This window comes from Telopea speciosissima, chromosome 6, assembly GCF_018873765.1.
Source record: "Telopea speciosissima isolate NSW1024214 ecotype Mountain lineage chromosome 6, Tspe_v1, whole genome shotgun sequence".
In the NCBI taxonomy this organism is placed as follows: domain Eukaryota; kingdom Viridiplantae; phylum Streptophyta; class Magnoliopsida; order Proteales; family Proteaceae; genus Telopea; species Telopea speciosissima.
The window spans coordinates 33768645-33787452 of NC_057921.1; the positions used below are offsets into that span (position 1 = coordinate 33768645).

General features: G+C 40.6%; 1 long non-coding RNA gene across 1 annotated transcript; it reads right to left on the reverse strand.

Annotated features, from left to right (window-relative positions):
• Nucleotides 1–1393: 1393 nt before the first annotated feature.
• LOC122666121 lies at nt 1394–18558 on the reverse strand. The gene is made up of 3 exons (XR_006333496.1): nt 18421–18558; nt 1706–1823; nt 1394–1585 (listed from the first exon to the last, which is right to left on the reverse strand). It is a non-coding gene; the product is annotated as an uncharacterized LOC122666121 (long non-coding RNA).
• Nucleotides 18559–18808: the final 250 nt, after the last annotated feature.

An 18808-nucleotide genomic window follows, 5' to 3' on the forward strand; every position in this document is an offset into this window, starting at 1 on the left:
CTACATTCGTTTCTTCTCTGATTCTATACCATGGTCCACATATGTCCTTCAAACAAAGAACAATGGACGTCGACTCCAGCGGGGCATGAGTGGGATTGATCTAGGGAGGCACAACAACTATCATTAGCACTTGTAAGTTGTACGTTGTAAGTTGTGATTTCACTGATTTGTGAACTTGTGAGTTGTGACTTTGACACTTTGTGTATTGCCTTTAAGGCTTTAAGCATTTGAGCTATTGAGTTTTGACTTTTGAGTTATTGACTATTATAGTATTATGGAGTTTATGAGAATATGATTTATGAATTATGTCTTATGAGTTTTACTTAGTTTGTTTACATTTCTTTTATGTCTTTAACTTCCTAATCAATGTGTATTTAACTATTTATACATTAGGGTCGGCGACCGTATGTCAATCAAGGATGCAAGCCCAAAACACCAATTTGAATTCATTTTAATGCAATTTTATGGTTTAAATGTGTTTATTTAGCTTAAATAAGGGTGTCCATGAAGTTTCAGGCCTAGATATGGCCAAATACCCCATGAGATGGACCCCTGAAATATTACAGAAAAAATGCAATATTTCGGGAATATTTCACGAAATTTTGGATATTTCGGATATCTCGGTAGGCACGAGATACCAATATATCGCGAGATATTAAACCTTGATTCAATTACACAGTAGCAATTTAGTTGGGCTAACATTCAACTCAAGATAGTAAGCATAAACATGTATCAATACAGAAACCAAAGGGATATGGTTATAAATTACAGCTAAAATTTGATGGAACTCTTCCAAAGTCACTTTGTGACAAGTAATTGGTCAGCAACACAAAAAATAGGTTCCTCCCCCCTTCTTTAGTCTGAAAAGCATGTGAAATTATTACCATAAAGATATCATGTCAGCACACAATGTTCAGTATTTTACCTCCATTCAAACTGATCATTTATAGTACAGTACATGGTTTTAACCAAGAATAAAGGGCTGAATATGATGAAGAAAGCACATCAACCAAACCTTATAGGTTAAATCCTATACCTAAGTGAAGATTGAAGCAAAGCCGCATTCATATGCTTACGAATGACTATGCGTACGAATGACTATGCTACTGTTTATATAGGAATAAAAACGGTGTACCCAGTGCACGAGGCTCCCACCACTGCGGGATCTGGAGAGGGTCATAATGTATGCACCCTTACCCCTGCTTTTGCAGAGAGGCTGTTTCCAGACTCGAACCCGCGACCACTTGGTCACAATGGAGAAACCTTACTGTTGCACCAAGGAGCAACCTTAGTGTTTATATAAGAATATAGCTGAAAATTAATAAGATATGATCAAGTTGAACTTTTTTAAAATCCATCCCCATAGGACCCAAAAAAAAAAAAAACAAAAAAAACAAAAGTTGCACTTTCTTAAAATCCATTCGCATGGGAAAGAGAAACATGTGTTGCAGAATTCAACCTCCAAACTGATTTACCTTAATAAAGCAATGTAATACCTGCTCAGGCTAGAGACAGAGAAACCATGATTCAGTGCTTCTTTGCAAAAATGTGACCCAACAAATCCATTTCCCCCGAACACAAGTAACTGGATCAAAGGTAAGTAGAATTCAAAATATGGAAAAACAATAACTGAGAGGCACACAAAATTGTAGGTAGAGGACAAGCAAATAATTGGATGAAAACAATGGTCTAGACCACAAAATACCTTCTCTGTTGGAGGTGATGAGACATCCACTGTCTCAGCTTCCTCAACTTTGAGGGGTTCATCAACCTTGTTAGAATCTGTTGTTAATAATCTCCCATGTCTGGATGTAGCCATTACACTGTTCCCACAGTAACAAGAAAAACAGGCTTTTATAAAATCAGGCATAAAAGTATTCCAAATATTTTATCCAAATAGTGAGAATAAGCTATAATTCAGAACATCTGAAGTTATGAAATGACAAGTAAGCTGCTTCTATACTGATAAGATTCCTCAAGAGTTGGGGGGAAAACCAATGTAATTGCAATGAAGTGATCTAAATCACTTTTTAAAGCAGACTGTCTTCTGAAATATTTAATATTAGGACTAATTAATTAACTATTACTCATGTTTTTGATGTCCAAAAAATGAAAGGTATGTCCTATGGTTATCAGTCTTTCTACAATAATTATCAGGTCAACTACGATATAAGTAAATACCGAACACCATAGGGTAAAGCTACTAGTCAACTGGAACTCTGGAAGCTTGTATGAAGTCTCTGTCAAGTTGCTTCCCACAGGGAAGATGAAGATAACTGATCAGAATGTAAGTGGCGCTCCATGTTTGAGTTTATTTTATAAAGGGTACTTTTGTAACTGGCTTGTTATAAGTCATGTTAAGTTGTATTTTCTATCTTTTGTTTTTATTTCCTTTTACCTCCTCAGGGAGTCATATGTAATTACAAGAATATTGTTAATGAAGAAAATAGGTGAGTGGAGATGTCTCCCCCAACTCTTCTTCTTTCTCTCCTCTTCTCCTCTTCCTCTTTCCCTTGCTGTGAATCTTGTTCTATTGCTTGAATCTATCCATTCATAAATTCTAACTTGGTATCAGAGCTTAGTCCACTGGTTTGAGAGTCAACTAAAGCTTGGTTGTTCTCTTCACCTCTTCTTGGAACCCTAGAAAGGTAGAGGGTTCCATAGAGGCTATACTATGGGAAATACCACACATACTACGTTCTTTGGAGCTATATCCTTCAAACCAAAATCAATGGAACGAGATAAGCAGTCTACAAAGTGGATTTAAAGCCCCAGAAGCTGGACAACACATTACCGCCAGCCTGTAGAGCCTTCTGTTCGTTTCTCTCTCATCTCTTCACTATTTGGGATGAGGACTGGAGCATTTAGATTGCCTGAGGCCCCTCTTTCAGACCCCCAACAGCTCGGTTACTAGGAGCAGCTGATTGAGGAGCATAGCTCAACTCATTGGTGCACCCCCGGTATCGTCAGATTCTGGTTTCTCTTATTGTTGAGCTTTCTATTGGCTGTAATGGGTGGAATGGTCCCTATTGATTGATAATGTCAACTAATTGAGTGCCTTTGGCTATCGTGGAATGAAACCAAAGTGCATATTGAGTGTTTGTAGTGATTTTACATCAAGGATTTGCTCTCGGGTTGCTTGTTAGCTGGACTGTTGTGCAAGGCATTTTTGTTTGTTGTTGGCTTGTTAAGTATCTACATATCATGTCTACCATGTCTGGATCTGAGGTCAGTGGACCTTTGGAAGCTTCTGCTAGTGGTTTGGGTGGCCTCAACCCCACTATATCTACATTTGCCCAAATTGCCCTTATGAAGTTGGACAACACCAACTATTTGGATTGGTCTCACTCTGTGTACCTGTCTTTGAGGAGCAGGGGAAAACTGGGGTACATTACTGGTTCTATCAAGGCACCTGCAATGACTGATCTAGGATATCTTAAGTGGGAGACTGAAAACTCCATTGTTATGACTTGGCTGATCTTCTCCATGAAACTTGAGATAGGTAGGAGATTTATGAGAAAGGAGACAATAAAGGAAATTTGGGAGTGTCTCCAGGGCTTCTGATCGAGTGGGTGATTCTGCCAAAGTTTATCAAATCCTCCAAAAGGTCATCACTATAAAACAAGATGACCAAAGCATTTCTGCCTAATATAACACTGTCATTGGACTTTTGGAGGAATATGATCACTACAAGGATCTTCATTTGTCCAATCCTGAGGATGAGGCAAAGGTACATAGGACACTTGAAAAGGAACGTGTCCTCATGTTGCATGGTGGTCTTAACCCAGAATTTGAGCCCATTCGACTCCAGATCTTAGGGCGATCTTCTCTCCCATCCTTAGATGAGTTGTCCAGTTACTTACAAAGTGAGGAGACTAGAAGAGGATCCATGGATATTGCAACCTCAATGGAGAGATCTGCTCTCATCTCTAGTTCTCATCGTGATTGGAGAGGTGGGGGAGAGGCCAAGGGCCAACCCATGGAGATCACCAAGAAAACTTTAAATGTGATCATTATGGAAAGCTGGGGCACACTAAGGAAAGATGTTGGGTTCTTCAAGGCCAACCCCCTAGTATGCGTGGTGGATCCACTAGTGTCCGTGATGGTAGGAGAGGGGGTGCTAGAGCCAATACTTTGACAGCTGAGACTGAGTCACCTAGACTATAGTCCAACCCTGTTTCTCTTTCCAGAGAGGATACTATAGCAATACGAAGGATGATGACTCGTTTAGGCAACTCTTCTACTACACCTGTAGAGTCAGATTCTTCAGCCTCAGCCTTGCAAGCCTCTACATCTGCACCCTCCACTGCTCCTTGGGTCATTGACTGTGGTGCCACTGATCACATAACTGTATGTCTTGTTGTTATGATTCCTATTCTATATGCTCTGGTAGGGATAAGCTTAGAATTGTTGATGGATCCCGTTCTTCTATTTCTGGTAAGGGTAATGTTTGAGTCACTCCTTCTATTTCCCTTGACTTTGTTCTTCATGTACCTAATTTTGTCACTAATCTATTATCTATTAGTCATCTAACCATATCCTTAAATTGTTATGTCACCTTCTTCCCTTCCTATTGTCTTTTTTAGGATTTGGTGACGAAGAGGATCATTGGCAGTGGACGTGAGGAGAGAGGACTCTACCTTCTTGAGTCTCGGACACCTACTTCAACACCTATATTGCCTGTTGCTCTTTTTTATGTTTGTAGTCGGAGTGACAGTAGTACTATGAATTCTGTGATGCTTTGGCATCAACGTTTGGGTCATCCATCTTTTGTTGTTATGAAAAAACAATTACCACATTTGTTTACTTCTTTTTCTTCTTTTCATGTTTTTCAGTGTGAACCATGTAGTTTTGCTAAACATTGTTGTTTATCTTATACTTATCATGGTAATAGATCCACTATTTCTTTTAATATTGTTCATTCTAATGTTTGAGGACCTACTCCCACTACTTCATTGTCTGGATATCGTTATTTTATTCCTTTTGTTGATGACTATTCCCGGTCCACTTGGACTTTTTTGATGAAACAAAAGAGTGATATTTATGAGGCTTTCAATAATTTTATCAGTTGATTTGTACTCGCATTCAAATAGTTCATTCTGATTGGGGGGTGAATACATGTATGGGGAGCTTCAACAGTTTTTTACAGATAATGGAATTATTCATCAAGTTGCTTGTGTTGACTGTTAAGAATAGGAGTTTAAGGGTATTCTTGTACATAACCACATGTATTTTATGTTTCTTCTGTTATTTGTATAAGGCCAAGGGCCCCTGTGTAATTAGTTATTCTTTTTCAATATAAGGAAGTTTGTCTCTAGTTTGAGACACATGAGATTAAACACAACTGTATGTGCTCTTCTCTTTCCCTCTCTTTTCCTTCTTCTCCTTCCTCTCTAAAACTGAACATGGTATCAGAGCCTACTCTTCCTGGAGTTTGAAGGTGTTAGAAGGGTGTTTAGTGGGCCAAGAGGTGGTTTCCTCTCTTGGTTGTTGCTGGAGTTTGAGCTCCAACCTGTGGTTCTTCACAAATCTGTTTTCTCTCTCGGTTCTCATCCAAATGGAGAGCAACCAAGTGCTCTAGTTTCGTTTGGAGGTTACCTTTCTTCCCATTGTGTCATCTCAAGCCAGTTGGGAGCATCAGAGGGACAGAGTGAATCTCGGCCGGGTTACCTTTGTTTTACGCCGGCCAGTGTGGGATTGGCAATAGCTCTTGATAGAGCTTTGTTTGGGAGCTTTTTTGGACTACCCACTGTCGTTTCTTGGTAAGGAAGACTTTTCTTTTTTACTCCGCTGCTGTTTTCTGTTTGTGTGAGGCTCTACAAGCTTTTTCAAGCTTTTTGGTCTAGGTTACCTCTGTTTTTTGCTGCTGTTACTTGGGAATCTATTGTTCTTGCTTGAAGTGCTGTTGATTGCTCCTCTCAAGTGTTTGTTTTGAAACCACATTGGGTGAAAAAACTGTTGAGACATCTGAACTTCCCACTGTTACAGCAGCCTTGCCAATCCCTCCATCATATGAGAATCCAAATGTTCAGGTCCCCATTGCTAAGCTTGATAGTAAGAATTACTTGGATTGGTCACAGTCAATGAAGCTTATCCTTCGAAGTAGGGGGAAGTTGGGATATATATCTGGGAGCTTTAAGGCCCCTTCCACTGATGATCCAGGTTACTCTAAATGGGAAACCGAGAACTCCCTTATGATGACTTGGCTCATTTTTTCAATGAAGCCAGAGATTGGAAGAAGGTATATGAGCAAGGAGACAGCCAAAGATATTTGGGATAGTGTTGCTCGTATTTTTGATAGAGTGGGGGACTCTACAAAGGTTTATCAACTTCTTCAACAGATTGTTAGCCTGCGCCAGGGTGACAAAAGTATCTCTGAGTACTATAGTCTTGTTGTGGGACTTTGGGAGAAGTATGATCACTACAGAGATCTCCAGCTATGTCCTGTTGATGAGCCTAAAGTGCATCAGATGTTTGAGAAGAAGAGGGTCCTGTTCCTTCTTGGAGGTCTTAACTCTGAGTTTGAACCCATACGGGTACAGATACTTGGCCGACCAAGTCTTCCCTCCCTGGAGGAGGTGTGTGGTTATTTACAGAGTGAGGAGACGCGTAGAAGTGCTATGGAGACCACTCCCACTGTTGAGTGCTCTGCTCTTGTTTCATCCACTCCACAGGACCGTCCTCCCTTTACTAAAGGGGCTAGTAGAGGCCGATTCTCCTGTGACTATTGTGGTAAGTCTGGGCATAAGAAGGAGTTTTGTTGGGATCTTCATGGGAAACCACCCTCTATTGCATCTGGAGGACAGAAAGGACCGAAGAAGAATGGGCCTAAAGCTCATGTTGGGGTTCATGAGTCTGATTCATCCTCCCTCTCCAAAGAAGACATAGCAGCTTTTCGTCGGATTGTAGCACACTTGGATGGATCCTCCTCTACTGCACCTACTACTTCCATTGCTTTACAGGTCTCTACTTCATCTGCCACCACACCCTGGGTCATTGACTCAGGGGCCACGGATCACATGATTGGTAGGTCTCAGCTTTTTAAGTCCTACTTAGTTTGTTCTGGAAAAGATAAGGTAAACATTACTGATGGTTCTCTTTCTTCCATCTCAGGTAAGGGAGATGTCCAAGTTACTCCACTTATCCCTTTGAAGTCTGTCTTTCATGTTCCCAACTTTGCCACTAATCTTCTTTGCATTAGCCAATTGACTAAATCTTTGAACTGCTTTGTCACCTTTTTTCCTACCCATTGTCTTCTTCAGGATTGGGTGACGAAGAGGGTGATTGGCAGTGGACGTGAGACTGATGGATTATATGTTCTGGACACTTGTGCTTCCCCTGTGACGACAGCTCAATCTTATGTGTGTGGGCAACATGGCGGACGTACACAGGAGAACATTTTGCTTTGGTACCAGCGTTTGGGACATCCTTCCTTTTCTATTATGAGAAAAATGTTGCCACATTTATTAACCTTTTTTCTTGTCAATCATGTTTTTCATTGTGAACCTTGTCTTTTTGCAAAAAGTTGTAAGACAGTTTATCCATCTTCTAGCAATAGATCTATTTCACCTTTTCACATTGTTCATACTGATGTTTGGGGCCCTTCCCCTGTTACTTCTTTAAATGACTTCCGCTACTTTGTCTCCTTTATTGATGACTTCTCTCGAGTTACTTGGGTTTATCTCTTGAAACAAAAGAGTGATGTCTATGTTGCGTTTAAAAACTTCTATGAGTTGGTTTACACTCAGTTTCAAACTCGTATTCAGATTGTCCGTTCTAATAAAGGTGGAGAGTATATGTATGGTGGTTTGGAGTCCTTTTTTTCTGACCATGGCATTATCCACCAGGTGGCTTGTGTTGATACCCCTCAACAAAATGGGGTTGCTGAAAGAAAAAACCGCCACCTGCTGGAAGTAGCCCGGTCTCTTTGGTTTACAATGTATGTTCCAAAAACCTTTTGGTCCGATGCCTTACTTACTGCAGTCTTTCTTATCAATCATATGCCCTCCAGTGTCTTGAACTTCAAAGTACCTCTTGAGGTCTTATCCTCACTTTCCTCTTCTCTTTCACTTCCCCCACAGGTCTTTGGTTGCATCTGCTATGTCCATCTTAGCAAATCTGCCAGCACTAAATTGGATCCTAAGTCCTCGAAGTGCATCTTTCTTGGGTATTCCTTTACCTCTAAAGGCTACACAGGTTATCACCCTCCTACCCGTCGGTTGCTTCTCTCCAAAGATGTTTCTTTCTTTGAACATCTCCCGTATTTTCAGTCACCTTTTCAGGGGGAGTGTCGTGGTAGTGAGGTTGAAGAGGCTCCTGAGTTTCTATCCTTTCCTTCCCCCTCTCTTGTCCCTATTTCCCCATTTCAGATTGATAAAGGAAAGAAAAGGTCCGAGGATACTGTTGTTGAGGGGGAATCTCCGAGTGCAGAGGTGAACAGAGAACAGGGGGAGCTACTTGTGTATACAAAGGATAAGAGAAATCCTCCTTCATGGCTCCCTATAAAGAAGACCCGCCAAAATCCTCCTTCGTCTCCTCATCCTAAGCCTCCATCCATTGAGACAGGTATACCTTCCTCTACTCCTACACCCTTAAACTTAGATCTTCCTATTGCTCACCGCAAAGGAACTCGAGCTTGTACTAATCCCATTGCCAAGTTTGTCTCCTATGATTCTATCTCCCCTACAGGTATTGCCTTCACAGTGGCTATCTCCTCCATCTCTATTCCTAAGAATGTAGTAGAGGCCATGGCTGATCCAAAATGGAGAGAAGCAATGAATACCGAGCTGGTGGCTCTTGAGAAGACCACACTTGGGATCTTGTTGAACTCCCAAAGGGGAGAGTTCCTGTTGGATGCAGATGGGTATTCACAGTCAAGTTCAAGTCTGATGGTACTGTAGAGAGATATAAGGCAAGACCGGTTGCTAAGGGCTATACCCAGGTGTATGGCATTGATTATCAGGAAACCTTTGCTCCAGTGGCCAAGCATAACTCCATTCGGGTACTCCTCTCAATGGCTGCAAACCTTGATTGGCCATTATACCAGCTTGATGTAAAGAATGCTTTCTTACATGGTGACTTAGAAGAAGAAGTCTACATGCACTCTCCTCCTGGGTTCAAGCATCCTAGTGGCAATGGAAAAGTGTGTCGTCTTAGGAAAGCTCTTTATGGCCTTAAAGAATCTCCTAAGGCTTGGTTTGAGAGGTTTAGGCAAGCTATTCTACAGAATGGATACACCCAAAGTTAAGCTGATCACACTTTGTTTATACAAAGGAAGGGCAACACGATTACAGCTCTTATTGTATATGTTGATGACATTGTGGTCACGGGGAACAGCAAGGCTGAAATCACAAAGCTTAAACTTTACTTGGCTCTGTAGTTTGAGATCAAAGATCTTGGTCCATTGAAGTATTTTCTGGGGATTGAAGTTTCAAGATCCAAGCAAGGGATCACTGTTTGTCAGAGGAAGTTTGTCCTTGATCTACTTACAGAGACAAGGTACTTAGGGTGTAAACCAGCCTTCTCTCCTATTGATCAGAATCACAAACTAGGAGATGATTGTGGTGAGCCCCTTGTAGATGCTGAAAAATATCAGAGATTAGTAGGCAAGCTAATCTATCTTTCCCTTACCCGACCAGACAAAGCCTATGCTATTGGCGTGGTAAGTCAGTTTATGCATGCACCCAAAATGGGACATCTTGATGCAGTGTATAGGATCCTCAGATACTTAAAGTCATGCCCTGGAAAAGGTTTTCTCTTCTCTAGAAATGGTCACTTGAGGATCGAAGCATACACTGATGCTGATTGGGCTGGATCTATTTCTGATCGAATATCCACTTCGGGATACTGCACTTTTGTTGGTGGGAATTTGGTTACTTGGAGAAGTAAGAAGCAACCTGTGGTGGGTAGGTCAAGTGCTGAGGCAGAATTTAGAGCTATGGCTCACGGAGTGTGTGAAGTCTTGTGGCTGAAGAGACTTGTTCAGGAATTGGGGTTCGAGACTGTCAAACCTATGAGTTTATATTGTGACAACAAGGCAGCCATAAGTATTGCCCACAACCCAGTGCAACATGATAGGACCAAGCATGTTGAGGTTGATAGACATTTTATCAAGGAAAAGATTGAGTCAAAGACCATCTGCACTCCTTTTGTGAAGACGAATGAACAAGTGGCCGATATCTTCACCAAAGGACTTAGCACTCATCACTTTGACTGTTTATTGAACAAGTTGGGTATGTATGACCATGGTACTAAATCTCGTTTCGTTTCGGTGTTTCAGTCTGACCGAAATTTCCGAGATACCGAAATTTCGTCGAAATCTCGGTCGAAATATGGTATTTTTCTGTGGGTATAAAATGCCAAAAATGACCGAGATTTCCGAAATTTTCGAAACGAGAAGACCGAAATTTCCGAAATATTCGAAATATTGCATTTTTTCATATTGGACTTGCGTTTTGTTTCGGACAGGTCGAGATACTCGAAATATTCGATATCTCGACCGAAATTTCTCGAGTTTTAGTACTATGTGTATGACATAAACCACCCAGCTTGAGGGGGAGTGTTAAGAATAGGAGTTTAAGGGTATTGTTGTACATAACCACATGTATTTTATGTTTCTTCTGTTATTTGTATAAGGTCAGGGGCCCCTGTGTAATTAGTTATTCTTTTTCAATATAAGGAAGTTTGTCTCTAGTTTGAGACACATGAGATTAAACACAACCGTATGTGCTCTTCTCTTTCCCTCTCTTTTCCTTCTTCTCCTTCCTCTCTAAAACTGAACATTGACACCCCTCAACAGAATGGGGTGTCTGAGAGAAAAAACCGTCATTTGTTGGAGGTCACTAGAAGTCTCCTCTTTGGCATACATGTTCCTAAAACCTTTTGGTCTGATGCCCTTCTTGCTGCTACCTTCCTAATCAATCGGATGCAAACTCAACTTCTTGGTTCCAAATCCTTTTTGGAAATCCTTTCACCCCAACCTTCTGCTTTTTCTCTTCCTCCTAAATTGTTTAGATGTGTTTGCTATGTTCATGTAAACAAATTAGCTCGAACAAAGCTTGACCCCAAAGTACTCAAATGTCTCTTCCTTGGGTATTCAACTTTTTCTAAAGGATATAAATGCTACCATCCTTCCTCCTGAAGGCGACTTCTCTCCAAAGATGTCACCTTCTTTGAGTCTATTCCCTTCTTTCTTTCCCATCAGCATCTTCTTCAGAAGCCATGGAAGTGAAAAGACTGCTGATGTCATTCCTTTTCTCATTCCTTTGCCTACCTCTACCTCCCCATTTCTTCTTGACATTGAGAAATACAAAGAAGAGGATGTTGACATTGATACCCACTCAGGTAGCTAGCAATGACAATGAGCTAGATCTCCCCATTGCTACTCGAAAGGGGAAAAGAGCTTGTACTAATCCCACAGCCAAGTTTGTTTCCTATGAGGCTATTTATCCTACAGGTATTGCTTTTTCCGCTACTCTTGCTTCTTCCTCCATTCCAAAAAATGTCACAGAGGCTATGTCTGACCCAAAGTGGAAGGAGGCAATGTCCAAGGAAAGGATGGCTCTTGAGAAGAATGGTACTTAGATACTTGTAGATCTTCCCAGGGGGAGAGTTCCAGTTAGATGCAGGTGGATCTATAACATTAAGTACCGATTAGATGGTACTGTGGAAAGATATAAGGCTCGGTTGGTGGCCAAAAGGTATAGTCAAGTGTATGGCATTGACAGCCAAGAGACATTTGCTCCTGTGGCCAAGCATAACTCGATCAGAGCCCTCCCATCAATGGCTGCCAATAGAGACTGACCATTGTACCAATTAGATGTGAAGAATGCCTTTCTCCATGGTTACTTAGAAGAAGTTTATATGCAGCCTCCTCTAGGTTTTAAGTTTCCCTCAGCAGAAGGGAAAGTGTGCCTCCTAAAAAAGGAATTTTATGGCCTCAAGCAACCAAGGCTTGGTTTGAGAGATTTAGGCAAGTAATTCTCAGCAATGGGTACTCCCAGAGCCAGGTTGACCACACTTTGTTTATCCAGCGAGGAAATGGAACAGTTACAACTCTCATTGTTTATGTTAATGACATTGCAATGACTAGGAATGACAATGCTGAAATAAGTAGATTGAAGTCTTACCTAGCCAAACAATTTGAGATTAAAGATCTTGAACTTCTGAAGTACTTTTTGGGTATTGAAGTATCAAGGTCAAAGACAGGAATCAATATATGCCAGAGAAAGTTTGTCTTGGACTTATTGAAAGAAACAGGAATGCTGGGATGCAAACCAGCAAACTCCCTAATTGATCCAAATCACAAGCTTGGAGATAACTGTGGTTCTCCTCTTATAGATGCAGGCAAGTACCAGAGATTAGTTGGGAAACTCATCTATCTCTGCTTGACTCGGCCATACATAACTTATGCAGCTGCAGTGGTGAGCCAATTCATGCATGCTCCCAAGAGTAGGCACTTGGATGCTGTTTATCGCATCATCAAATACTTGAAATCCTTCCAGTAAAACTTCTATTTGCCAAGTATAGTCATTTGAGGATAGAGGGCTACACTGATGCTGATTGGGCTGGTTCAGTTTCTTACAGAAGATCCACATCCGGTTATTGTACCTTTGTGGATGGTAATTTGGTTACATGGAGGAGTAAAAAACAACCAGTCATAGCTAGATCCAACGCTAAGGCAGAATTTAGGGCCGTGGCTCATGGGGCGTGTGAACTCATATGGCAAAGGCGGTTGATTCAAGAGTTGGGATTTGACACTGAGGGACCAATGCGGCTTTATTGTGATAACAAGGCCGCTATAAGTATTGCTCATAATCCTGCACAACATGACTGAACGAAGCACATTGAGGTTGATAGGCACTTCATTAAAGAAAAATTGGATTCTGGTTGCATTTGTACTCCCTTTGTGAAGACAGGTGATCAAGTGGCAGATATCTTTACTAAAGATCTCATTACTAACCAATTCAGTACCCTCTTATGCAAGTTGGGAATGCATGACATTTATTCCCCAGCTTGAGGGGGAATGTTAAAGTTTATGTCATAAAGGGTACTTTTGTAACTGACTTGTTATAAGTTATGTTAAGTTGTATTTTCTATCTTTTGTTTTTATTTCCTTTTACCTCCTCAGGGAGTCATATGTAATTTCAAGATTATTGTTAATGAAGAAAATAGGTGAGTCCTCCATCTTTTTTAGAGGTGTCTGGTCTCCCCCTCCCCCCTCACCCCCTTTGGAGGTCCTTTGGAACACCCTTCCCCCAATACCCCCTGAGCACCGTGGTAGAGGAGACTCGACCCTCTGGCTCCCTTCCCCTTTAGACAACTTTAGCTCTCATTCAACTTGGGAGTTGGGATATAGTTAGACTCAGAGCCCCCCCACCCCACCCCTTGGTCCAAAGTTGTCTGGTTCAAAGGTCACATCCCTCGCCACAGCTTCACCTCTTGGTGAGCTCTCTCCAACTGCCTTCCGACTCAGGCATTCCTTACCCATCGCCACATTCAGGGTCTCCCCCCTTTGCTACCTTTACTAGAATGGCTTTGAAGACACAACCCACCTGTTCTTCTCTTGCCCCTTTGCCTCATCCATCTGGAAAAGAGTCCTAAGTACCTACTGGCCAGTTAGAAGAAGCCCCCTCCCCCTTCGTCGCGCGGCTTTGAATTGACATGATGTTTGGAAGGAAGACTATTTGTGGTTTTGTTGGCAAACTCGCTTTTTGTGCCTCTATCTCTCATATTTGGATGGAACGCAATCTTACAAGATGGACTTCCTACTCTCACACCTTAGACAAGATTCAGAATGCCATCTTTTTCGAAGTTTCCATCAAACTTGGGTCCCTCCCCCTTGCTACTGTTAAGGATTCCCCAAGGAACATGCTTATTGTTGTATCCTGGGGTCTCCCTATTTCCCTTCTGCAACCTGACCCGCATTAGGTTTTTTGGCTTTTGTTCTTTGACCCTTGGGCTTGTATATTCCTCCCTTCCTTCTTTCTTCGTAATTTAAATTTTCATTCATCCAAAAAAAAAAAAAAGGTGAGTGGAGACATCTCTCCCAACTCTCTTCTTCTTTCTCTCTTCTTCTTTCTCTCTTCTCTTCTCCTCTTCCTCTTTCCCTTGCTGCGAATCTTGTTTTATTGCTTGAATCTATCCATTCATAGATTCTAACTCTCCTCCCTGCCACAAATGGAGTAGTATATATAACATTTCCATTGAGTAGGTAATCCATAATATTAGCTATTGTATTCTATTGGTTGTTTCATGCTAACAGAAGAGACCTAGTTTTGTAAAGATTCCCATTTACAGTCCAATATTGCACTTTTGAACCCTTCAGTTGTGGTCTCAGTCCTAAAGAAATTGATGAACCCCACGGAAAGGAAAGACGGAGAGTCTGAAAACAAGTGACTGGATGCTTGGCGTAGTGTTCAAATTCTGTTTCTCTCCTGGTATTTGTCACTTAGAAATGGGAAACTGAATCCTTTGTTTAATAGGAATGAAAAAGAAATAAGACAAGGAAGGTGGGCGTTGACGGTTGATGTCATGTATTCTGTAGTTTGGAATGTGGGCTGCCTCCAAAGGGCCGTTAATAGCTCATAGGGCTTGAGGCCCTGACTATTTTAAGGGTTTACATGGGGGTAATTCAGGAAATTGTATCTCTTTGTTTTCCCTATAAATAATCTGGTTCAAGTCCAGGATGGCCCAGCTGCGCTAGTGATGGGGGTTATTAAGGTTACTGAGAATTCTTTGTAAACACAGAGAGGTGTGAGGAAAAGAGCTTGTAACCCTTTCTCCATTGCTAATGAAACTTCTCTCATCACTTTGTAGACATAGGCAACTTGCTGAACCATGTATATCCTGATTGTGTGACTGTTTCTTATTTCTATGTACTGTTTCCTGCATCGTGTATAGGTTTTCATTTCTATACATTGGTATCAAAGCTTCCAGGTTATTCCGTTTCTGGTGCTTGCTATCGCGCTGATGATACTGAGAGGTTCAATGGAAAGAACAACTTCACTTTTTGGTGGCAAAGGATGAAGGATCATCTGATACAGCAAGGCCTGGCTAAGGTTTTGCATGGGAAATTGATGAAACCAGAAAATATGGGTGATGGTAAGTGGGAGGAGATGGAGGAAAAGGCGGTAAGTGCTATTTTTCTGAACCTATCAGAAGATACACTGAATACGTGGTGGATCTCGAATCTGCTCCTGAAGTTTGGACAAAACTCGAGAGTACCTACAAGACGAAATCCCTGACAAACAAATTTGTCCTGCTCCTGAATTTTGGACAAAACTGGAGAGTATCTACAACACGAAATCCCTAACAAACAAATTGTTCTTGAAGAGGCAATTGTATTCTCTTCAAATGGAAGAAGGTACTGATTTATTAGAACTTGTCAACACATTTAACCAGATCATAAGTAAATTAACAAGCCTTGAGGTGATGATTGAAGATGAAGCCAAGGGCCTTCTATTGCATAGTATTAAATCTCATTTTGGAAGGCCATTTTGGCCAGACCGAAATTTCCGAGATACCGAAATTTTGTCGAAATATTGTATTTTTTCTATGCGTTTAGCTTGGCCATTTGTAGGTGCAAAATGCTGAAATAACCAAAATACTGAAACGAAATGACCAAAATAACCGAAGTTACGATGAAACAGTGCTTTTTTTTTAAACAGAAATTAATATTGTATTTTTTCTATGCGTTTTGCTCGGCCATTTGTAGGTCCAAAATGCTGAAATAACCAAAATACTGAAACGAAATGACCAAAATAACCGAAGTTACGACGAAACAGTGCATTTTTTTTAAAACAGAAATTACTTAGATTTTCAAAATTTCCAAAACGAGAAGACCAAAATTTCCGAAATATTGCATTTTCCCAATTCGATGTTGCATTTGGTTTCGACTCGATCGAAATATTCGAAATTTCAACCGAAACGAAAACGAGATTTTGAACTATGTTCTATTGTTAGCATCACCTTCAATATTATATAATCATCGGGTTATGACTCTCTTGTACGAGAAGCACACTCTTGAGAGTTGAGATAGATGAAGTTATTGTGGCTCTTATGTCCAACAACACAAGGAAGAAGACTAATACTATTAAATCTCAAGGAAAATGTCTCTTCGCTATAAGGAGAATCGGGAAAGGGTAGATCAAATCAAAAGGGATCTAGAAGCAGGAGTCGATCGAGATCAAAAGGTTGAAGGATAAGTTCACTTGCTATCACAATAAGAAGAAAGGTCATATGAAGAAAGACTATTTGAAAAGGAAAGAAGATTTGAAAAAGAGTGGTGTAGGAAAAGCATCTGAAGAAGCTAACATGGCTGATAGCTCGGACGGAGATGTTCTCTCTATATCTTTAGGTAAGAATCAACTCTATGATTCTTGGATTTTAGAGTCAAGAGAAACTGATTAGAAACCAAAACCAAATGGAACCCAAACTGAAACCAATGCACCCTTATTGGATAATGTTTTGGACTCTCATTCACAGATCAAAATGGGTGAAACCAATCCAAACCGACCGATCGGCACCCCTAGGTTATTCCGAGATTTCTCTATTTCATTTTCGGAGCCTACATTTCTCTATGCTGATAATACTAGCGCCATTCGAATTGCTTCCAATCCAATATTTCATGAACGCACGAAGCACATTGAATTTGATTGTCACTTCATTCGCGAAAAATACGTCAGCAACCTTATTTCTCTTCCGTACATAGCTACTGCTCATCATATTGCGGACATTTTTATCAAAGCAATGCCTTCAACTCGTCATTGGTATCTTGTAACCAAAATGATTATGTACACCCAGCATCAGTTTGAGGGAGTGTAGAAATGCAAGATAAGATTATTTCTTCTTGGTTGTATATTTTATGTAATATTTTCTTTCCTTCGATAGTTATTTCCTTGTGTAGACATACCATATATATGTCTATTCTTTTGTATATGGAATCCCTTTCACATGATGAATAGACAGAGAAGTTTACCAGTTTATATGCAGATGTCGGAATCATGTTCAGCAGAAAGAAAAGTTCCACAAAATAGCTGGATATGTTGATGAACTCTGCTGGTGATTTAGACAGATGGAGGTCTACTATGGGGTATGTATTCACATTAGCAAGTGGAACTATTTCGTGGAAGGCAATGCTTCAATCTACAATTATCTTGTCCACGATAGAGGCAGAGTACAAGGCGGTAGTTAAGGCTGCCAAGGAGGAGATCTGGTTGACTAGTCTGGTTTGTGAGTTAGGCAAGGAGCAAGGAGGTACGGTGCTGTATTGTGCCAGTTAGATTATCATTCATCTTGCAAAGAATTAAGTGTTTCATATAAGGACAAAGCACATCAATATGAGGTCTCATAAAATCATGGAGTTTGTATCCGAAGGAAGCATTCACTTGAAGAAAATCCATACAAATGACAATCATGCAGATATTTTCACAAAACTGGTGACTACAAAGAAGTTCAAGCTTTGCTTGGACATGAATGATGTCACTCATTGATGGGAGTGAGGGTTGTACCCCTTTATAGCTGGGGTACTGTTGTGTGCCTTTATGGAGGTACACGCATGAAGACATCTATAGGCTATCTTCATGGGAGCTTTGCAGAATTCAAGCCAAGGTGGAGATTGTTGAGGGTTGATGTCTTCTTTTCTGTAATTTGATTTTTATTGTATATCTTTGTTTTTCCTATAAACTAGTAGTGATGGGGTTGTTAGGGTTACTAGGAATTCTTTGTAACATAGAGAGACGTGAGGAAGAGAGCTTGCAACCCTTCTCCATTACTAGTGAAATTTCTCTCATCACTCTGTGGACGTAGGCACCATGTCGAATCATGTATATCTTTGCGTTGTGATTCTGTAATTGTTTTTTTTTCTGTTTCATTCTGTTTTCTGCACCGTGCACAGGTTTTCTTTTCTACAGAGGGAAGGGATGAAATGGAAAGGATAAGAGCATTCCTCTCAAAATAAACCAAAGCCAAGAATTCACTTGGTTAGATCAATCTACTGCATTTCTATCGATGTCCACACACCTATTAACCCCTCTACCCGGACAAAGGATACAATTAACACAAACATATGCAAAGATTTAAATTAAGAACGAAAGCGAGCAATGCAGTCTATCAACATGGAAACTAACAAGCTATGAATTCCAGACAACTGAAACTCCAACTCTATGCATCATTTTTTGCAGCAAAATCCTTCAATTTCCCCTGAATCATCCTTCTTATTCACCAGAGTAGGAACTGGAAGAACCCATGATATAAAACAATCAAAAACAGAAGAAACTAAGCAAAAAGTCTAATTTCAGCAAAACAAAGACTAAGAACAGGATAATAATTTCATTGAGAAAACCAATAAAGAGGCAGCAATAGGAAATGGGTCATCAATATAGCCGTGAAATTTTACAAGGTCCAAACGGAAGAGCTTACTGGAGTCTTTGCAATAATGACCGTGAATGAAGCAAGCGTCACACGATCGTCTTCATGGTGTTCCTTTTTTGTTTTCTTAATTCGTTTCTGGGTTTCGGAGAAAGTGAGAGAATTGAGAGCTCCAAATCAATGTAGAATATGCTTTAAAAGTTCCGGATTCCCTTCCCTGCTGTATGATTCTTAGTTTATTTCCGCAACGGTTTCGTCTACTCCCAATTAAGAGTTCCAATATTATACACCAAGAGAAAAGGACACATCGCAAATTCTTTGAGTAGACAAATCTACAAGCTCATGCGGCCTATCGTATGTTTGGCATTGGGAGTAGAAGAAACAAAATTCCTCTACAGTGCTTTTAATCTTGCAGTGCCTTTGTAGTTTAGGTCTAGGA